Below are 20,926 nucleotides of genomic sequence, written 5' to 3'. Positions count from 1 at the left end.
AGGAAGGAACTGCCAGGCTCTGAAGGCCCACGGTGTGCCCGGCCCTGGCCAGGCCACGGTGGAAATCCCTGCCAACCTCCAGCAACCCTCCAGAGAAGGTGGCGCCGCGCCCCTGCTGCAGGTGAAGAAACTGAGGTCCCGCGGGCTGGGCAGCTGCCCCGAGGCCACGCAGCCAGGGCTGGGGTGATGTCTTGGGCACAGGTGGGCAGGGCGCAGGGGCCACCTGGCAGACTGAAACAGCGTGGAACCATTTCCCTGGAGCGGACCCTGGCGGAGGGCCGGGCTCACTTAGCCTCCGTGTCGCTGGGTCGTACCCTCCCTCCCCAAGAACTTGCAGTGGCTTCCCTGTGCCACCCACCAGGGACTGTCCCCTGCTACTAAGAGAATAATAAAATCTGATACGTCCAAGTGCTTATCATGCATTATCTCAGTTATTCCTCACCACAGCCCTGGGTGGCCAATACTGCGATCCCTATTTAACAGGTGAGGCAATGGAAGCACAGAGAGGTTAATCTCTGTGCCCAAGGACACACAGCTAAGGGGCAGAGCAGAACAGGCAACTCAAGCAATCTGGTTCCAGAGGGGGAAATTTTGGCACACGGAAGCCTGAGAGTTCCTGGGGCCGCGATGGCCTCGTGGACAGAGCTGGTTTGGGAGGAGGACGAGAACATGTCAGGAACAACGGAGATGAGATGGGGACAGAGCAAGTGAGCCCAGGTGGCATCTGAGTTCCTGGGTCCCAGTTATAGCCCTGTCTTTTCTGTGCTTTGGGGACAGAAGCCAGCAAATCTCCTTTTTTTTGTAGCTGGTTGCAGTCGCATTTCTGTCGTCAGCCATCTAAGGTGTCCTGAGAGGTGTACAAACGCCGCCTCTCACACGAGCCGCAGCAAGGATAGCATAGAGGGTGCAGGCTGTGCAGGGCGGAGGGTAGAAGGAGGGGGCTCGGACCGGCCAGATGTGGGTTTAAATCCTGGCGCTGACACTTTCTAGCTGGGAAGGTACTGAACCTCTCTGAACCTCAGGCTCTTCCCTCCAGAATGTGGCTGATAACAACACCTATTGCCTAGGGCTAAGTGCTGGATAGAGCAACACGAGGTGGGCGATACTGCCACAATCTGTGTTCCAGAATGGGGGGATACAAAAGAATTGGAAAGAGGGCTCAAAGAGATCACCGTTAACGTGCCTGACTTATTCACGATAGCCAAAAGGTGGAAGCAACACGTGTCCATCAACAGAAGAATGGATCAACAAACTCTGGCATCCAGACAATGGAAACTATTCAGCCGGAAGAAGGCAGGAAGTGCTACCCCCTGCTCCAACCTGGATGGACCCTGAAAACTTTACACTACGCGAAAGACGCCAGGCAGAGAAGGACGAGGATTGTAGGATTCCACTCCCCTCCACTCGAGTAAGCCGGATCCGTACAGGAAGGAGGTCAGAGGTTACCGGGGTGGGGCGGGAATGGGAGGAAAAGCTCAATGGGTGCAGAGTTTCTCCTAGGGTGATGAAAAGTTTTGGGACTGGGTGGAGGTAACAGTAGCACAACACAGTGAATTTAGTAATATCACTGAATTGCACATTTAAAAATGGTTAAAATGGGAAATTTTGTGTTATGTAAATTACCACAGTAAAATATTTTTCAAGGAGGGATAATATATATGCATTTGCTTGGTTTATACATGAAGCTGTTTGGAATAAGGACACAAAAAACTGACAACAAGGGCTGTGTTTCGGGAGAACCAGGCAGTTGGGAGATTAAGGGGAGGTTGGGTGGGGGGAGACATGGGCGGAGACTTTTTACCCTCCTATATTGTTTGAATAGGAAACTATGTAAATAGACACATTTGCATTAAAAATAAAAATAGAATGTGGAAGTGGACTTGGCCCAGTGGTTAGGGCGTCCGTCTACCACATGGGAGGTCCGCGGTTCAAACTCTGGGCCTCCTTGACCCGTGTGGAGCTGGCCCATGGGCAGTGCTGATGTGCGCAAGGAGTGCCCTGCCACACAGGGGTGTCCCCCGCGTAGGGGAGCCCCACGCGCAAGGAGTGCGCCCCGTAAGGAGAGCCGCCCAGCGCAAAGGAAAGTGCAGCCTGCGCAAGAATGGCACTGCACACACACGGAGAGCTGACACAGCAAGATGATGCAGCAAAAAGAAACACAGATTCCCGTGCTGCTGACAACAACAGAAGCGGACGAAGAAGACGCAGCAAATAGACACAGAGAACAGACAACCGGGGCGGTGGGGGGGGGGGGCGGAGAAGGGGAGAGAGAGAGAAATAAATAAATAAATAAATAAATAAATCTTAAAAAAAAAACTTGCTATTTATAAAAAAGAAATTGAATGAAAAATAATTCCTATGAAGCCCCCCTCTCCCCCACCATATATTCATGCTAAAGCTGGATGCAGGAGCCATGGCAGCTGACAAAAGGGAGACTCAGAAGAGCTGGCATTCCCGGGCCCACCCTCACGGCAGGACACCCACCACCTGGCCATGCCACCGAAGCAGCAGCCTCATTCTAGGGTAGAGCAGCCTGCATTCTCTTCCCATCCATGCCCCGAGCACCTGCCTTCTGACATTCCAAGGAAGGCCCCCTGCTGCCCATTCCATGGATGGGGAGACTCCAGGCTGTGAACCGGCAGGCCCCAGGTCAGCTTGGGGCCGTGGGCGGCCTGCACTGGATTTTGGGCTTGAACTACACCTGACACTCTGCCACCGTGAGCCCACATTCCTGCCCGGCTGGTGCTGAGTCACGGCTGCCCCCTTTGAGGACCTGAAGCACTGTTTTGCCACAATCCCCACCATCCCCTTTTGCCTCTCTGCCAGGTTGAAACCCAGTATTGTCCTTTATTGTTTACCAAAACACCCTTTTTAAAATATTGGTCAGAGTTGCTCAAACTTTTGGACCTCAGTATCCCTTTACAGTCCTAAGAAACTATTGAGGACCCCCAAATCATTTATGGGAACGCATCTACTGATATCTACCATATCAAAAAAACTAAAACAGAAACATTTCTATCACACAAGAATTCACATTTCATTAGCCAATTCATCCGCCTCTGGTAACGCCACTGTACGCTTGTGAGAAAATGAGAATGAAAAAAACAAATAACTTACTATCATGTCTATTATTGTTTAAATAGCCCTGCCTTCCAGCTCCCCGGGCCACACTTTAAGAAACACTGCTATTGAAGAGAAAACGTTCTCTCCCCCAGACAACTCCAAGCACCGGGGGCACGGGCTCAGCCCCTGTGGGATAATCATTTGAGGCCAATAACAACGCCTATTCTAGAAAGGGGCTAAGGGAACACGCACTGGGTCCTGCAAGCAGAAGTGATCTGGTGCCCCCCAGACCAAGCCCCCCCCCAAACACGGCTTCGAGGTCCCAGGGACGAGGGGAAGGAGCCGCTGGCCTGTGGACAGAGGTGGCTGTCGCTCACGGGAGGACTTCAGATGACCAGCGGCCGCCACCCCGTTGCTGGAGCCTGCCCCCTGCCAGGTGCCTGCGGGAGCAATAAGGGATCCGAATGTTCCCGGCTCGCAAGAGACAATTTCGGGATGTGGGGCCGATCCCGCAGCTGCAGAGGGAGACCCTGAGCGTGGGGGCTGCCCGCCCTCCCTGGGGTACCTGGGAGGGGGGCCGGGGGCAAGGAGCACTAACCTTGAGCCTGGGCACTGGCGCTGCTTACGGCGAGGGCTCCGTGAAGGCCGCCCGTGCCGCCAGGCAGGGACCTTCTTGTGCCCAGGTCACTCGCCCAGGGCTGCACAGCCCAGATCTGGACTCTGGCTCCAGCGCCCCAGCCCTTAGCTCCTGCCCAGGGTGGTCCCCCCGCCCCGCCCCGGTTGGTTTTGGGGGCAAATTCAGAGTGGCGTATAGAGAGGGCTCGGCTGGCGGAGTGGTCCTCGGAGGGGACGAAAGAGCCGGCGGCGACAACTGGGGGCGCGCTCGGGGCGCGGTGAGGACCCCGGGGGAAGCGGGGCAGCCCTCCAAGCCACGCCCACCCGGGCGGCCCCGGCCAGTCCCGCCCGACGCCACCGCTGGGGGCTGCCGCCACCTGTCGTCCACCAGGAGAACTGCAGCCTGGCTCCGGCGGCGGCGGCAGGGCAGCTCGGGACAGCGTCCAGAGGGGGCCGCGCAGGCGGGCGGAGCCGGTCCCTGGACCCCAGCCCTGGGCCTCCTCGGGCAAACCTCCGGGGTCTTCCCTGAGCAACGTACGAGACCCCCTCTTCCACCCTGTTCTACGGAGCGAAACGGCTGGGAGAACTGAGAGGGGACGCAGCTCAGCCTTACAAGCCACTGCCCTGGTTCAACGCTGGCTCCCACCCCAGGAATACAGACTGCGCTCATCGCAAGGCCCCGTGGGGCTGGGCCCACCCGACGCTGCCCTCCCCTTCCCACTGCAGCCTCCTTCCCACCCCTAGAATGTGCAGAGCTGGCTCCCACCCCAGGGCCTTGGCACGTCCCGCTTCACCCGGTTAACTCCGACTCTGCCCTCGGGCCTCAGCTCCTTCGGGGAGGCCTAGCCTGACCCGCTCCTCAGGGTCCCACCGAGCTCCTCCTCCCAGCACCCGGGGGTGCCGTTCGCAGGAGCATTTCCCTCCTCCTCCCTGGACAGCTCTGGGAGGCTAAGAGCAAGTCAGACCCGCCACCTCTCTCCAGCCCCAGCCCGGCGCCTGGCACACACGAGGCACTTAGAAATACTTGCTGACGGAATGAACGGCTCCCAGCTCCTGGGAGCCCCCCTCTCAAATCAACGTGCGATCAACTAAGCAGACCCCTCCCAAGGAGGTAGGCCCAGGCAAGAGTCTTTCATACGTGGGAGCTGGGGAGGGAGGAAATGGAGGGTCTGCACAGAATTGACCTGATCACGGAGCGACGGCCAGGGGAAGCTGAAGCCAAGACACAGACGTGGGTTTGCGCGGAGCCAGGTGGGCCCTAAGGTCAGGCACATGGCCAGGTCCCTCTAAGGCTTCCCTGGGCTGGGTCCCCAGGAGCCCCTCTCAAGGACTGGGGAGGGTGTAAGGAGTTCCTCTGCCCACGGGGTTACCAGCCAGCATCCCTGGAGGGAGATTCTAGAAAACCCTGAGCACAGGGAGATGGACAGGAGACCCCACGCCCAGGCGTTGTTCCTTTCCCAGCGAGCACGTGCCAGGCTGGTTCCCGTGGGTGTGTGCAGCCGCTGTGGGTAGGGATTTGTAGAAGGCAAGAGGAGCGCAGCTGTCCCTCTGCCAACTGCCCTGGTGCAGTGTACAACCTGAACATCTGCATGCTAGGAATGCCTGGAGCGCTGCCCCGCTGTGTTCCTACCATCCTCCTCCTGAGGCCGACAGAGGGGTCTGCTCTCCCTTCCAGGGCGCAGGGCCTGGAGCTGTAGTCTTTTCTAGGCCCTGGGGGAGACAAAGCCTTCCCTATCCCTCCCAGCGATTGCAGGGCTAGAGATAAGGCATCTGCCCGCCCAGAAGTCACAGCGCCCAACAGGTGAGCCAGACCCAGCGCTGACTTCAGCTGCCCCAGGGTGCCCGTCAACGCTTACCAGGAAAGCGCTTAAAACCCTATGGCCTGGGAAGCGGCCTTGGCCCAGTGGTTAGGGCGTCCGCCTACCACATGGGAGGTCCATGGTTCAAGCCCCGGGCCTCCTTGACCCGCGTGGAGCTGGCCCATGCTCAGTGCTGATGCGCGCAAGGAGTGCCCTGCCACGCAGGGGTGTCCCCCGCATAGGGGAGCCCCACGCGCAAGGAGTGTGCCCCGTAAGGAGAGCCGCCCAGCGCGAAAGAAAGTGCAGCCTGCCCAGGAATGGCGCCGCCCACACGGAGAGCTGACGCAACAAGATGATGCAACAAAAGGAAACACAGATTCCCGGTGCCTCTGATAAGGATAGAAGCAGTCACAGAAGAACACACAGCGAATGGACAGACAGCAGACAACTGGGGGTGGGTGGGTGAAATAAATAAAAAATAAATCTTAAAAAAAACACAAAACAACAAAACCAACCCTAAGGCCCCATCACCGGCTTTGGCTCAAGTGGGTGGCGAGGGCGTGGCCGCCCGGGTTCTCCTGGGGCCAGCCCCGCCCCCAGCTCCCTGCCGCCACGTCCCCACCCGCCGGGAGGCCCCACCCGCCGGGAGCCGGGAGAAGGCGGGGGCTGGCTCAAGGTCACCCAATGGGCAGCCGGCGGCTGTCTGGGCCCCAGCCAGGTCCCCAGCCTCCACCCCACTCCAGACGCCACGCCCAGAGCTGCTGTGGGGGTGCGGGGTGAGGGGGGTGGGGGGCTCGCGTCCCACTCCAGGCTTGGCTGGGCGCGGAGGGACCGTTCTCTGCTGCTCCACAATTCGCCCTGTGTGCCTGGTGCCAGGCTGCAGCCTCCGGCGAGGCCTGCTGACGGGCCCGCAGCTGTGTGTGCCTTCCGGAGGGCACGGAGGGCGCGGCGGCTCAGGCACGGGCGGGCTCCAAGGAGCAAGGGGGGGACACCCCACGAGGGCCGAGCGGGCAGCCGGGGGTGCTCTCAAATGCCGCTGGGCAGCGTGGGGAGGGAGTGCCACACAGACACCCCGAGTGTATTTCTGTCCAGACAGAACCAAAAAACTGCTCTCAGTGTTTCCTCTGGGGAGCGGGAGGGGAGGAGAGGCATGTGCAGCTTTCACCGTAGACTCTTTGATAAGGCTTCCTATTTTCCCTGTGGGCTGGTGCTTCCCTAGGCAAATGTTATGTTAATAAAAGTAAATGCGGAAATAAAAGGGCTCAGGAAGAAAGGAAAGGGGCAGGAACCTAGAGTGTCAAAGGACCTAAGGCGACTGACCTTTGAGGTCAGAACCAGAACTAAGGACTCATCACACACACACACAAGGATTTATCAGGTGCTGGCATGTGGGGTTTTGAAACCCTTTCTCATTGCTTCCTAAGAGCAATCGGAGGAGGCAGGTACCGGGAGATTTTTGGTTTTCTTGTGTTTTGCTTTGTTTTTGAGGTACCGGACCTGGGATTGAACCTGGGACCTCATACATGGGACGCCGGTGGCCACCGAGCCCCATTGGCTCACCTCACTTGGTTTTTTCATTTGCTTGTTTGCTTTTGCTTTTAAAGGCACTGGGACGTGAACCCGGGACCTCCCGTGTGGGAAGCAGGCACTCAACTGCTGGAGTCACATCCACGCTCTACTTTTTTTTTTCTTTGCCTTTCCCTGCTGGACAAATGAGGACCCTGAACCAGGACACGGCAAGCAGGACGGGACGGAAGCCCAGGTCAAACCCGCCGGCCTGGGCTGAAAGCACCAGAGGCACCAGCTCTTGCTCCCGTCCCGACTTTTCCCCGCATGCCTGGAGTTCTAGAGCCCCGGGCGCCCGCCCCACTCAGGAGAGCACGCCCCCCGTCAGCCAGCCCGGGGTGGTTCTCAGAGGGCCTGCAGGGAAGGGATGCTGTGTGGACATCCTCCAGCCCGGCCCCGGCCCCACCTCAGCCCAGGGTGCAGGGAGACGCTCCTTATGCAAAGAGGGGGATCTCCGGTCCCAGCCCTGCTCCGGCTGTGGGAGCTCCAGGAAGCCATTGCCCTCTGAGCTTCAGTTTCCTCATCTACTAAATGGGTGGGCCCTCCCTCTCCGAGCAGATGGGAGGGGCCTGCATGCACAGAGGAGGGGCTCTGGACACAGTTCTCCTCCTCTCTTCCCTGTTGTTGGGATCCAGGAGCCCGAAGGCCACACCTGGGGGGGGGGGCGCTGCAACGCAGGCCCTGGCCGCTGCCTGGGGAAGGGCACTGGGGCTGGGGGTCTGAAGCGACCACCCCAGCCACTGGGCAGGCCCCCGTTACTGCCGAAGGCAGCACAGACCCCCAGAAGGCATGAGCTCGGGAGGCCGCCCAGGGTCGAGCAGCCACTGTCCCAGGCGCAGGCTGTAGCCCAAACCAGGGCAAGGCTCAAGGGAGACCTTTTAGTTTCCAGCCGGAGGCATCCGGGGCAGGCGAGAAGCCACCTCCGGGCCGCGCTGGCCCCTCCCTTACCTTGGTCCAGTGCTCCGGGTGTGGGCCTGGGGTCCCACCAGCCGAGCCTCGGCCTCTCCGGGGCCTCCTCGGCCGTCGGGGGTCCAAGGGGCCCCGTGTGGCCGCGCTCTCAGCCCTCCCCGGTGGAGGCAGTAGCCAGCGAGGGTCCTAAGCCCGAGCCCCGCTTAATCCGTCAGCGCCGCCAGGCACGTGACGCCGGGCCGCGCAGCCCCGCAGACCTGTTTGGCAGGAGCGGCGGCGGGGGCGGGGAGGGCCGGCCGCCCTGCCCTCCGGGGCTGTCCCTGCTGTCCCCACTCCCGGGGAGAGCCCCGAGCTGCAGTCCTGGGCTCCCGCCTGCCTGGGAGTCCCGGGCTCGCCCGAGAGGACGGCACAGCTAGGCGGGACATGCTGCTCCCCGAGGGTGCTGGGCAGTGGGGTGGGCAGGCTGCTGGGGCGGAGGGGGCCAAAACGGGCCCTGGACCTCCCACCACATACAAAAGTCAACCCAGGCAGCTAAAGGCCTGCGGCTGGAAGAGGGTTTCTTAAAACACACAAGAAGGGAAACGGACTTTGGCCCAGTGGTTAGGGCGTCCGTCTACCATATGGGAGGTCCGCGGTTCAAACCCCGGGCCTCCTTGACCCGTGTGGAGCTGGCCCATGCGCAGTGCTGATGCGCGCAAGGAGTCCCGTGCCACACAGGGGTGTCCCCCGCATAGGGGAGCCCCATGCGCAAGGAGTGCACCCATAAGGAGAGCCGCCCAGCGCGAAGGAGGGAGCAGCCTGCCGAGGAATGGCACCGCCCACACTTCCCGTGCCGCTGACGACAACAGAAGTGGACAAAGAAACAAGAAACAAGACGCAGCAAAAAGACACAGAAAACAGACAACCGGGGTAGGGGAGGGGAATTAAAATAAAATAAAAATAAATCTTTAAAAAAAAACACACACACACAAGAAGCAACAGATAGATTCTGCCATTAAGAACGGTAAAATGAAGCAAGTGCATCACCAGCCCCCTCGAGGAGTGCGAAAGGCAAGCCAGAGCAAAGAAGATACTTACAACATGCATAATTGAGGAAGGATTCCAGTCTGGAATGCCTAAAGAATCTTCCAAATCAGTAAAAACAAACAAACCAAAAGACAACCCCAGATGAGCAAAAGGCTAGATCCCTCACTTCACCAAAGAGAAAATCCAAATGGCCAAAGAACAGACAAAATCCGCCCAACCGCCTCGGAATCAGGGAAATACAAAAATAAAAGCCACGCTGAGAAACACGCCCCCAGATGAGCAAACCCGAGAGAGGCTGAGAGCCGGAGCTGCAGCTGCAGCCTCATCTCCTGAGGGCAGCAAGGCGGGATGCCACAGGCCACATTGTTTTGTAAATTAATTGTGTGCCTGATTTACCAACCAGCCCTTCCAGGGCGACCCTAGAGAAGCCAGGCCCCGGGAGAACAGCCCCCAAGGGAAAACGACCTGACCTTCCCTGGGCTCTTGAATGGATAAATAAGCCGCGGCTCGGCTCCCTGGTGTGGTGGTTGACCATCCTCACCTCCCTGTTAGCTGGCGGGAGAATCCCATCCATCAGCCATGTGGGATCAAAGCCCCCTCTCGATTTAGAGGTGGAGTGGACATCGCCAACCCAGTGTCCCCAGGATGGAGGTATAAAATATGGATTAGAGCGGACTTACTGGGATTCTACTATAGAACTATCGTGACTCGAGCAATGGAAGAAACTGTAGCATTGATGCGGAGACAGTGGCCACGGGAGTTGCTGAGGGCAGGGAGCGGGGAAAAGAGGTGTGAGATGGGGGCATTTTCAGGACTTGGAGTTGTCCTCAGTGATATTGCAGAGACAGATGCAGGACATCATATATCCTGCCATAACCCACTGAATGGACTGGGAGAGAGTGTAAACTGCAACATGAACTATAATCCATGCTGCAGCAGTGCTCCAAAAGGTACTCATCAAATGCAATGAACGTGCCACACTGATGAAAGAAGTCGTCGATGTAGGAGTGGGGGATGTGGGGAGTGGGGTATATGGGAACCTCTTATATTTTTTAATGTAACATTTTGTGTGATCCATGTATCTTTGGGGAAAAAAAAGAGATAATTAAAAAAGAGGAAAAAATAAGTGGTGACAGAGTGCTACAATGGAGTACTACACAGCAGTGAAAAGGAACGGGCCCCTGCTGTTCCCCAAGTGGGGGACTCGCACAGCCTGCAGCAAGAGAAGCCAGACCCAAATACATATCTATAACCTAGGTCTACTTGTAGATAGCTCAATCTAAGCAAAACAAAATGATATCTAAAGAGGTATCCTGATACGTGGTAAGAGAGTAAGAAAAAAGCAAGGGCATCATCATTGCCAAAGTCAGGATGGAGTGAACCTTCCTTCGAGGTGGTTGTGATGGGAGAGGAGCCACCGTGGTGGGGAGCGGGGCTGCTCCTGGCAATATTCTGTCTCTTGAGCCCAGGTGTGTTATTATTTTTAAGTTTGTATGTTTTCTTCCCCTTTCTGCGTGAGGTTTTATCTCACATTTAGAATGGAAAGGTACATGGAGTAGGTATGGGGACAGAGCTGGACTGTAAGTTCTGAGTGTAGAAACACTGGCCAATGTTACCACCCCAGCCACCAAGGGCATCTGAGCTGGAATGGCTTGTCCTCCTCTCCCATTTCAGACAAGAACTGAGAATCAGAGACTGCAAGGAATCTGTCGAGGGTTGCACAGCGAGTGAGAAGCCAGCTGGGCCAGGGCTGGAATCTAGGTCTCTTGGAGCCCAAGCCAGGGCTCTCCTCTTGGATGCCTTTGCTCAGAGTTCTTCCATCACAAATCACATTTAACACCAACCCAAATCCACAGTTCTCTCTAGGCCTGGGCGAGCTCTGAAACTCTTGGATTGCCATTCTTATTCATTGCTGACCTCCCACCAACAGAGAGCAAGATCCCTGCCAGCAGGGCCCTGCTCTGCTCTTTTCCTCTGATATCCCCCCAGGCGCTTAAAGCAAAACCTGGCTCATAGCGGGAGTTCCAGGAATACTTGCTGGATGTGTACAAGAATGGAGCCAACGTTTCTACTGGGACTTTCAGGGCCTCGGTGGCTTCTGGGATATCCCAGAAGCGAGCATGAAAAGCAACTGTATGACACTGATCCACGTCCACGGAATTAGCATCCTGACGCCGTGGGAGGGAGGTACCATCACTGCCCCGTTTTACAGAGGAGAAAACGGAGGCTAGTGACTTGTTCAAGGCCAGAGAGCTAGGAAATTGAGTGCCAGAATTCAAACGCAGGCCTGGCTGCATCCAGAGTTGGAACCTCCATTTCCTTCTCTGTTCATTAAAATACCAAACCCTCAGGCCCTTTGCTTAAGTCTGAAACTTGGTCCTAGTTCTCCACCTGGACGAGCTAAAGAATGAAATGCTCCCATAATACCCCTCGGCAATTGCCTTTATTAACCCACCCCACCCCACCCCACCCCGGGCACTTAGCATTTTTAGGAACCTATATTACTTACTATCTTGATAGCTTTCCATCAAGTCCTCAAATAACATAAAACAAAACAAAAACAAAAAAGCAATCACTGGCTCTGGAAGTCTTAGAGCTAAAATGGCCCTCCTGGACATCCAAACTAACCAAGATACAGGAATTTCCTGGATGGTCTCAGTTTGCATACCTCCAGCAATGGGGAACTCACTACCTTCCAAGATAGCCTGTTTCTCTTTTGAACTCAGTTGAGCATCACAAACACTTATATTAGCCCCTGGCTGGGCACTAGGAACAGAGTGTCTCATCTGCCCTCAGGGAGTTCAGTCTTGTGAGGAGAGGCACATAAAACAATAATTACAGCAGGACCAAACATGGCACAGACAGGGATGAACTTCTAAAGAGGTAGCACGTGCAGCCCAAACTGTGTATATATACACCGCAGTTGCAGAGTCGCCCCTGCAAGCTTTGAATTCCCCATCCCATGCGGCACCCGTGGATTTAGGTGCATAGCTGGACTCGGCACACTTAAGACTGCAAATCTTTTATCAGAGGAATGACTTGCAGAGGACATCCCAGCAGGGAACGGCCGGGGCTTCCGGGCAAGTAAAGACGAAATGACTCCCCACCGCGGAGGGTGGGTGGGCGCCGAATCCCAACTCCTTCCTGCCGACCTGTCCTGTTGACATCACTGTTTAAACAGGAAGCTGCGGGAGCCTTTATACACCGACCGGTCTGCGGTTTTGCAGATGAAATGGGATCATATTGAGATAGCCCCTGGGACAGGGTGTGGCAAGGAGCAGAAACTTCAAAACCTGCTTTGCTGGGTCTGAACTGCAAATCTTGCTGGATGCGAAAGGGACCTACGCAGAGTTCTTTGAAGAGTGGCAGAGCCTTGCCGCCTGCTTCCTGCCTTTCCGAGTTGGCATGTCCTGTGGTAGCCCCCCTGGCGAGCACCTCAGGGAGGAGGGGCTGTGTCTTGGAGACTGGAACCTCTCCGGGGGTCTAGAGTTAGTTCTACGCTAATACACATTCCACTCTGCCCTCCCCTTCAGTGATAATGGGATAACGGTGTCCCCAAGAGAAGCAGGGACTCCAGGAAGACTCTGCAGGAGAGGTGACATTGATGAGAGCTGTGAAGGCTGAGCGGAGTTTACTGGGTTGGGAGGGGGTTGTGCGTTTCTGCAGCAGCCAAGACGGGGCACGGCCGGGTCCTGCGGGAAGGCAGAAGCAGCTGCGCACAGAGGCACGCTTGAGTCACACTGAGGGGTGGCACTGAGTGCCAGGAGTAAGCAGTGGTGGCCCGGGACACTGCTGCCCACCCACATCTTCGCCCGGCCTCCTTCATGCAGGGATCAACTCCTGGCAGGAAGGTGCACCTCCAGCTTCCCAGCCTCCCTGGCCACTGGGTGCTCAGCTCCAGCTTGCATACCGCCGGCTCAGGGACCTTCCCACAAGCACCGAGGGTCGCTATCTTCTTAGGGGAGGACGCTCAGGCGCACAGGTGCACCTCTCCAGCTCCTCCCCCTTCCCCCGGAAGAGCTAGGACAGGGGTCCGTTCCATTCTTCTGTCCTGGCCCCTGCACTCTCCTCTGGGGGAGGGGCATGGCTAAAACCAAGAGTGCTGTTTTGGGGCCACGATGGGCAGAGAAGTGGCCAGAAGGGCAGGCAGTCACGGGCCCTCAAAGCTGCTCTGAGAGAGTGGCGACTGTGATCACGACACCCAGGAGTACGTCAAGTTTTCAAAACCGGGCGGGAGCCAGAGGTCCCTGCACAGAAGGGTGCTACTGGTCCCTTCCCTTGCCCTTCTGCCGCAGGGGCCACTGTGGGGGTCTCCATGTCCCCCTTCTCCCCAGGCAGCAGCTCCGGAAGGATTGTTGGACTGTTGAGAACTGGGCACACCTGCTGTGTGACCTTGGGCACGCCCTGCCTCTCTCTGGCCTCAGTTTCCCCTACCAGGTTGGTCCCTAGCTGCTCCATCCAGCGCTTGAGGTCCAGGGTCTGGGCTGTGGGCATCGCAGCACACCCTGAGCAGCCTCTTAGCGTATCTTTTCCTACTTCTGGGGGTGGTGGGGTCTGGGGCTGTTGTTCTTCTATCCTTTGCAATTCAAATGCTGGGCTCTGATGACACGTGGGGCCGAGGCCTGGCCACTTTGTGGCCACTAGGCACAGAGGAGGATGACCAGAGGTCCCCTGTGTCACCTCAATACAGGGTTGTCCAGAGGGGGCTGCACAGGCTTGTGCGTCCCTTGCCTGGCGGAGATGGACCAGCGTGGAGCAGCGGCACGTCAAAGCGCACGACAAAACCAGCTGGACGCCAAACCCAGACTCCTGCTTGCAGTCCAGAACCAGTGCCCTCACACTGGCCAGTGACCGCCCCCTCCAAAAGACGGGACAAGCCTGGAGTGAGATGCACAGAGCTGACCGGGCGGAGGGGACGGCAGGTGCTGCTGTCACTGTGGGCCTCGTCTCGTGGACAGGGCCAGGGGGAGGGGACATCCACTGTCGTCTTTCCGCTCTGTTTGCTCCAGGAGCAGATCAGCCGTGACAGCTGTGAGCGTGGCGATTTAAAGCGGCAGTGGCCTGGAGGAAGCAAGGCACGGGGCGCTTCTCCAGGACCAGTGCTAGGGTGGGGGTCTGCCTCAGCTCGGCTCTGCAGCTGGGGCTGTCCCGTCCCGCCTCCCCGCCCCAGTCGGAGGGGAACGGGATCTGGGCAGGGAGTTTCCTACACTCTGGGCCCTCTGGTCCAGAAACGGCCCACCTCTCAGGCTGTCAGGGGGTGCAGAGTGTCCCCCCCTTTCTGGCACTAAATAGTCTCCACCGCCTTTCAAGCCCCCGCGGCGTCCTGCCCAGTACGCAGGTGGAGCCCCATTCAAAGGCCCTGGCGCCCCTAAAGGGACTCCTGACCGTCAGGGGGGCCGCCAGGAGGGGCCTTCGAGGTCCCCCCCCCCCACGTGCTAGCAGGGGTAGAGGCCGCCCAAGGTAACCCAGGAGCTCAGGGACAGAGCTGGACTGGACGGGCCCTCCGGCCCAGCGGCACCCTCCCCCCTCCCTGCGCGCGTCGCTCGGGCTCACAGCGAATTCCTGAGATGCTTCAACCTCCAGCCCGCGGACTCTGCACCCGGGCGCAGAGGCAGGGCTGCCCGGCTGCAGCCGAGAGCCCGAGGCGCAGGGCAGGGGGGCGGTGCGCAGGGCGGGGCCCCCGCTGCGCGACCCTCCGAGCCGGGATTCGGCGCCCCCCTCCATTTCGGGGAGACAGCCAGCTCCCGCACTGACGCAGCGATGGAGCCCTCCGCGCCGCCGCGGCCGCCCGGCTGGGGGAGGAGACGCCCGCAGAGGCGCAGGCTCCCGCGTCTCCCCCGCGCGGGGCCCGGCGCGCGCCGCCCGCAGAGCGCAGCTAGGACAGCCCCGAGCAGGCGCCCCCGGCCCCCATCCCCCGCCCCCCCACGCTTCCACTCCGTGGCCGGGGGCGCTCCGGCGGCTGCGGCCTCGGAACCTCCTCGCGGGCCCGGCTCCGCGCGCAGCCGCCGGCGACCTCCCGGCGACACCCCCGCGCCCGCGCCCGGGGCCGGGCCCCCAAGGCCTCGGGGGCGGAGCTGCCGCTCGGGGCCTCTCCAGGGAGGGGATTCCCCGCCGTGGGCCCCCCCGCCCGGCCCCGGCGCCCCTCGGCCTGCGGCGCCCCGCCCCAGCCCGCAGGCTCCTACCTCGCGGGTCCTGCAGCGGCCGAGGCGGCGCCGTCCCCGCGGCGGGCGCGGAGCGCGGGCGCGGCCCCAGCGCGTCGGACACCCGTCGGGCTCCGAGGCGGGGAGGGGGGGGGAGCGGGGCGGGGGCGGGACGGGGACGGGAGCTCCGGAGCCCGAGCCCCAGCGCGTCCCGCCGCGGCCTCCGCGCGCCGTGACCTTGGCGGGTGGCCTCTCCGCGCCGGGCCTCAGTTTCTCCTCGTGGAAGGTGTGTGTGTGTGTTTGGGGAGAGTTGGGGGGCGGGGGGAGAAGACGGGTGCCGCCCCAGCCGCCGACGTCACCCGAGTCCGGGCGAGTTGGGGGCGCGTGGGTCCGAGGGGTCGCTGCAGAGGATGCGCCCGCGGCCGGGAGAGGGGTTCACCCCCCGCCGTTCCCAGACTCTCCAAGAAAAAAACCCACCCAGTGAACGGAGCCTCCTGCCAGGGCGCGGGTTCCTCCCACGGAGGCCCGCAGAGCAACCCCCCCCCCCCCCCCGCCAGCCTCCCCAGTGCTCGGATGAGAAGACCGACGCCGGGAGAGCAGGGCTGCCCCGCACCACCCCGGCCACCGCGCCCGCCTGTGTCCCCTCCAGGGCAAGGGTCCCGCATAGCTGGGGGGAGAGGGCCTGGGCTTGCGGGAGGCGCCCCGCAGCCTGCAGCCACTGTCCGCTGGACACCGGGGAGCCGGGGCTAGCTGCGGTGGGCGCTCAGCTGTCATGGAGAAGGCGGTGGGCAGTCGGAGAGAGACTCGAACGGTTGGGGAGGGCAGCCTGGAGGAGGCGGCCTAGGTAGGAAATGCTGGGCCTGGAAGGTGCAGTCAAAGGGGAGGGAGTGCCGCTAAGGAAAAGGCAAGGGTGGAGGTGTGCACCACCCGGCATGAGGAGCCAGGAGCGCGGGTTCCGGCCGCTTCGGCCCCAGACCCCTTGGGAAGCTGCTGGGTTTAGTGGGTGGCGGGAGCTCCCGACCAGGCCGAAGCAAGAGCGTCAAGCAGTCTGGCCTGCGTTTAGGAGACGCCCCCTGGTGGCCAGACGCGGCGAGCTGGAAGCCAGAGGGCGGCCGCTGCAGTGGTCCAGCAGGGGGGAAGCCGGGCAGTGATGTAATGCGTCAGGGAGGCTGGAGTCTTGGAGCCGGCGCTGCCACGCGTAGGCTGTGTGACCTTGGGCAAGGCACTTCCCTCTCTGGGCTTCTGGGAGGGAGGGGCAATGTCAGTGCTTGCCTTTTAGCTCTGACATATCAGGTCCTCGGGCAAGGCAGGGGAGGGCTGAGGGGCAGAGAACCCAGGAAGGAACAAAGATCAGAGGTGAGAGGTGAGCACTTGGCTCAGCACTTTATGAGGATTATCTCTTGAAATGGAAACGGGTGCCCTTGTTTACAGACAAGGACACTGGGGCACAGAGAGTCTGAGTCGCCTGCCCGCACTCCCACAGCCTGGAGTTGAACACATGCCTGGGAAGTTGCAGACTCTAAGTGGAGGGCTTGACCTCGTTATTCAGACTTGCCGCATTTTTTGAGCCCTGAAAGAGTGTTCCTGGAATACATAAGGCACTGAGGGCAGAGATGAGCAGGGAACCATCCAGCCCCTCACAGGTCTCTCCTTGTGGCACGGTGGCAGGACAAGGCATGAAGCCCCGCCTCCCTCCTGTGACACCCTTCTGAACTGTGGGAGCTTTTGTTTGAACCAAGTGTGAATTCACTGTATAATTTAAAAGATATATATTTTTTAAAACACCCAAAGGAAAGATGCTTGGATATCAAATAATTTAAAATGTCCTACTAGAGTGGAAACAATCCAAATATCCGCCAGCCAATGGATGGCTAAACAAATCGTGGTGTAGCCATGCATGGAATATTATTCAGCCCTAAAAAATACGGACGCATGCGAACGTGGAGGATTCCTGAAAACATGCCAACTGGAAGAAGCAAGACACAAAAGGTCACATATGGGGTGAGTCTGTTTCTATGAAATGTGCTGAAGAGGTAAATCCATGGAAACAGAGAGGGGATTGACGCTTGCCAGGGCCTGGGAAGAGGGGAGAATGGGAAGCAAATGCTTAATGGATACAGCGGAGTTTCTTTCAAGGTAATGAAAATGTTTTAAACCAGACAGAGGTGGTGGTTGCATACCATTGTGAATGTCCCAGAAGTCACTGAACTGTTCACCTCAAAATGGCTAATTTTATGTTAGGTGAATTTAAAAACTAACAAACAACAGACTCTACCAGAGAAGCCAGGATTAAGTCACCTGGCTGGCCAGAAGGCGGGTGAGGAAAGTGACAAAGGAAGCGTTTGGGACACTGTGCAACCTGGGCAAGTCTCATTATCTGTCTGAACCTCACTTGAATTCATCGGCAAAGAGCAACTGTGGATAAACATCCCTCCCTGCTCTCCCCCTGAAAGGCTGCTGTGAGGACTAGTGTGAGAAAAAAGGTGTAAAATGCACTGTGTACTCGTTTATATTCCCAGAAACAAGGAAGGAAAATATGGATAAATTTAACTATATATATATACATATATATATAAAGCTTCTAAATGGAATAAAAAAACCATGAACAAAGTAAAAATATGACAAATGGTAGGCTGGGAAAAAACAACACATTTGCAGCACATATGACAAACGTTAATTGAGGAAAATGAGATGAAAGCTAATTTCCCTAATACATAAAGAGCTCTTTCAAATCTATAGGAAAAAAGATGACTAACCCGTTAGGAAAAAAAAAAAAGCAAAGGAACAAGAAGTTCACAGAAAGGCAATCTCACTTGCAATGAAATGCATATTAAATACAAATACAACATGCTTGCTATTTTTCAACTGTCAAATTGGAAAAATTTAGAGGTTTGATAATACTGTTGCTAACGAAGGCAAGAGGAGATGAGAACTCTCAAATATTGTTGCTCGGGGTGCAAGATGGTGCAGCTTTTTTGAAAGGCTGGCTGCAGGCATAAAAACACAAGAACAGCCAAGCCAGCACTGGAGATCAGAGTAAACAAAAAAAGAACCGGTGCCCGCCAGCAGGGCCAGCGCCTGCCTGACGTCATTTCCCTGGGATGCAATTTCTGCTGACAGGGAGAGATACCGAAGACACAGTTTTAGTGACAAATACAAGGGACAGAAGACTGTGTGCGTTGATGATCCCTTTTGTGTAAAATTTAAAAGGTTATACCTACATGTACATTGGAATTTTATATTTGTTCCCAAAGGTTACACACACACTCAAACAACGGCTGGTGGCTATCTCGTCGGGGGAGATCTTGGGGCAAGGTAGGTATGTGAGGCGCTTTTACTTTTCATTTTATATGTTACCGTAGTAATTGATTTTTTAAAAAAGTCAGCAGGGGTTATCCTGGTAACTGACTCACGGGCCAATTAAATCTTCTTCTTTACATGTGTTTGCATTAAAAAACAAACAAAACTAAAAAGCCCAAGCATGGGAATGTAAAATGGGACAGCTGCTGTGGAAAACAGTTCAGTGGCTTCCCAAAATGTTAAGCATTGTATGGCTCTGGGACCCGGAATTCCACTCCTAGGTGAGCACCCCAAAGAACTGAATGCGGGGACTCAAGCAGATCTGTGCACGCCAATGCGCACAGCAGCCTTATCCACAAATGGTCCAAAGGTGGAAGCAACTCAAGGGCCCGTCAGCAGATGACTGGCAGCCCGATGTGTCTGTGTCGATAGTAGAATATTAGCAGCAAAAAGGAATGATGGGCCTGGACGATAACACGTGGAGTGCCATCAGCCAGACACAAAAGGACAGGTGCTGTATGACTCGACTTCAAGGAAATATCTGAAATCAGCAAACTCGTAGAGGCAGAAAGCAGATTAGAGATGACCAGGGGCCGGGAGGGGGCGGGCCATTGCGTAGAGGACGGCGGTGCTGGCAGCACAGGGCTGTGAACGTGATTGTGAGCATTTGGCTCACGTGGCCAGGTATATGCTAAATATATGCTTCCACAATCAAACTTTAAAAAAAAATATATTGTTTTGAAATGCAATGAAAGAAGTGTCTCATACAGAAAAAAATTAATGTTTTGCAAGTGAGTAGAAATGATGGAAATACCCTTTTTACGTACAGCCCACCAAAAATGGTTTGTTCAACATGATGAAAATTGAAGAGAGAAAGCCATGGGGACCCCTCAGAGCCAAACAAAGCAAAACAAAAATAAAACAAAACAAAAACCCAAGCATGCTCTCTCGAGTTTCCTCTTTATCTTTTGAAATGGGAAATCCCTACGCAGGCAGTTGACCCCAGATAGGTGGTCAAGCCCCTGTTCGTTACCTTCCACCCCCTACAAAATAAAGACCACCTGTCCTAAATCTGCCCCAGTAGGACCAACAGACCCTGATCCAATCCACAGCAGTCACAATAACGTCCCTTTCATGTCTACGAAAGTCATTTGCCACCCCCAGAAGCCCAGAGCCGCTTCCGCCCTGGCTTCCTTAGCTGTAGCAAAACGTCGTCGTTCCCAGTAAAATGCTGTAGTCTGCAAACTTGACTCTGATTTGTGGTTCACAAACATTATAAATATGACACACCCAGCTGAAGGAGGCCAGTGCAGCTACCAAAAAGATGGTGACATCTCTACATGGACGGACAAGGAACAATCCCCAAGACAATTTGCTAAGTGAAAAAGAAGCAAGGCGCAGTGGAGGGTGTGGAGTGTGTTACTTTTTATCTTAAAATAAGGGGTGGGTGGGGGCAGGTGGAGAATGTATGCTGGTACAGGCAGTAGATATCCCTGGCAAGGGTGCCCTGGATCACTGGGGGAAGGAGGGGGGAAGGAGATTGGCTTTTCACCAAAATGTACTGTTTAAATAACTTTTGCCCCATACACATGCATTACTGTTTCAGGAAATTGTATTTAACATATACTCGGCTCTGAAACTGGCTGCAGAGCTGGGAGGCCTGATTTCTAGGGCCAGCTCTGACAGTAGCTTGGGGAAAAGTGCTGTGGGACCTGGGGTGGGCTGGGGGGCGTCTTCTCCCTCCTGAGCCTAAAGTCCCCTCTACCAGGTGGACGGGGGACACGAGCTAAGACCAGCACCAAGGCCCCCTCCGGCCCGGCCCCGAGGCAGCCTGAGAATCCTGCAGGATCCACAGGTTCAAAAACACACGAGCAGAGGCAGGCGGAGACCAGGCAGCAGAAGTCGGTTTTTAGGGAGTCACCAGACGATCTGGAACATGCTTTTGTTATTAACTTGGGGGAGGGTTATCATCCTCAGGAAAAGAGCATTAAAAAATTCTTGTCACTGGTCAACTGGTTTTTGAGAAAGCCGCCAAGACGATTCAATGGGAAGAGTAGTTTCTTCAGCAGATAGCACTGGGCCAACTGGCTCTCCACATGCCACGGATGGACCTGACTTACCTCCCAGCACACAGAAAAATGAACTCAAAATCGGTCAAAGGTCTAAACGCAAGAGCTAACACTGTAAAACTCTCGGAGTAAAACATGGGTATAAATCGTTCCAGCCTTGGGTTAGGCAATGATTTCTTACATGTCACCCAAAACACCAGTAATAATAGAAAAAAAATTATAAATTGGACTTCATCAAAATTAAAACCCTTTGCACTTGAGAAGACACCATCAAGAAAACGAAAAGACAACCCACAGACTGGGAGAAAATACCTGCAAATATTTTCCGATAAGGGACTTGTGTTCAGAATATAAAAAGAACTCTTACAACTCAGTAAGAAGAAGACGGGAAGTGGACTTGGCCCAGTGGTTAGGGCGTCTGTCTACCACATGGGAGGTC

At 56.6% G+C, this 20,926-nt stretch overlaps 1 protein-coding gene and 1 long non-coding RNA gene across 9 annotated transcripts in view; one reads left to right on the top strand and one right to left on the bottom strand.

The window, feature by feature from the left end:
• IQSEC1 (IQ motif and Sec7 domain ArfGEF 1) overlaps positions 1-20,926 on the bottom strand; it is a 409,754-nt gene that overhangs the window by 83,760 nt on the left and 305,068 nt on the right. Inside the window, exon 1 of one of the 8 annotated variants that reach the window (XM_058288608.2) lies at positions 15,161-15,253. The exons of 4 other annotated variants lie outside the window; for them this stretch is intronic. The gene's annotated coding sequence lies outside the window, so the exon portion shown is untranslated. Of the gene's footprint in view, positions 1-7,991; positions 8,119-14,531; positions 14,767-15,160; positions 15,254-20,926 lie in introns of those variants that run through there. 3 more of the 8 variants (XM_058288606.2, XM_058288607.1, XM_058288605.2) reach the window with 3 other exon arrangements.
• Positions 15,344-19,473, top strand: LOC111763282 (uncharacterized). The gene is made up of 4 exons (XR_002796175.2): positions 15,344-15,404; positions 16,952-17,119; positions 18,373-18,433; positions 19,248-19,473. It is a non-coding gene; the product is annotated as an uncharacterized lncRNA (long non-coding RNA).

Source organism: Dasypus novemcinctus, chromosome 26, assembly GCF_030445035.2.
Source record: "Dasypus novemcinctus isolate mDasNov1 chromosome 26, mDasNov1.1.hap2, whole genome shotgun sequence".
Classification (NCBI taxonomy): Eukaryota; Metazoa; Chordata; class Mammalia; order Cingulata; family Dasypodidae; genus Dasypus; species Dasypus novemcinctus.
This window is presented reverse-complemented; position numbering and strand designations above follow the sequence as displayed.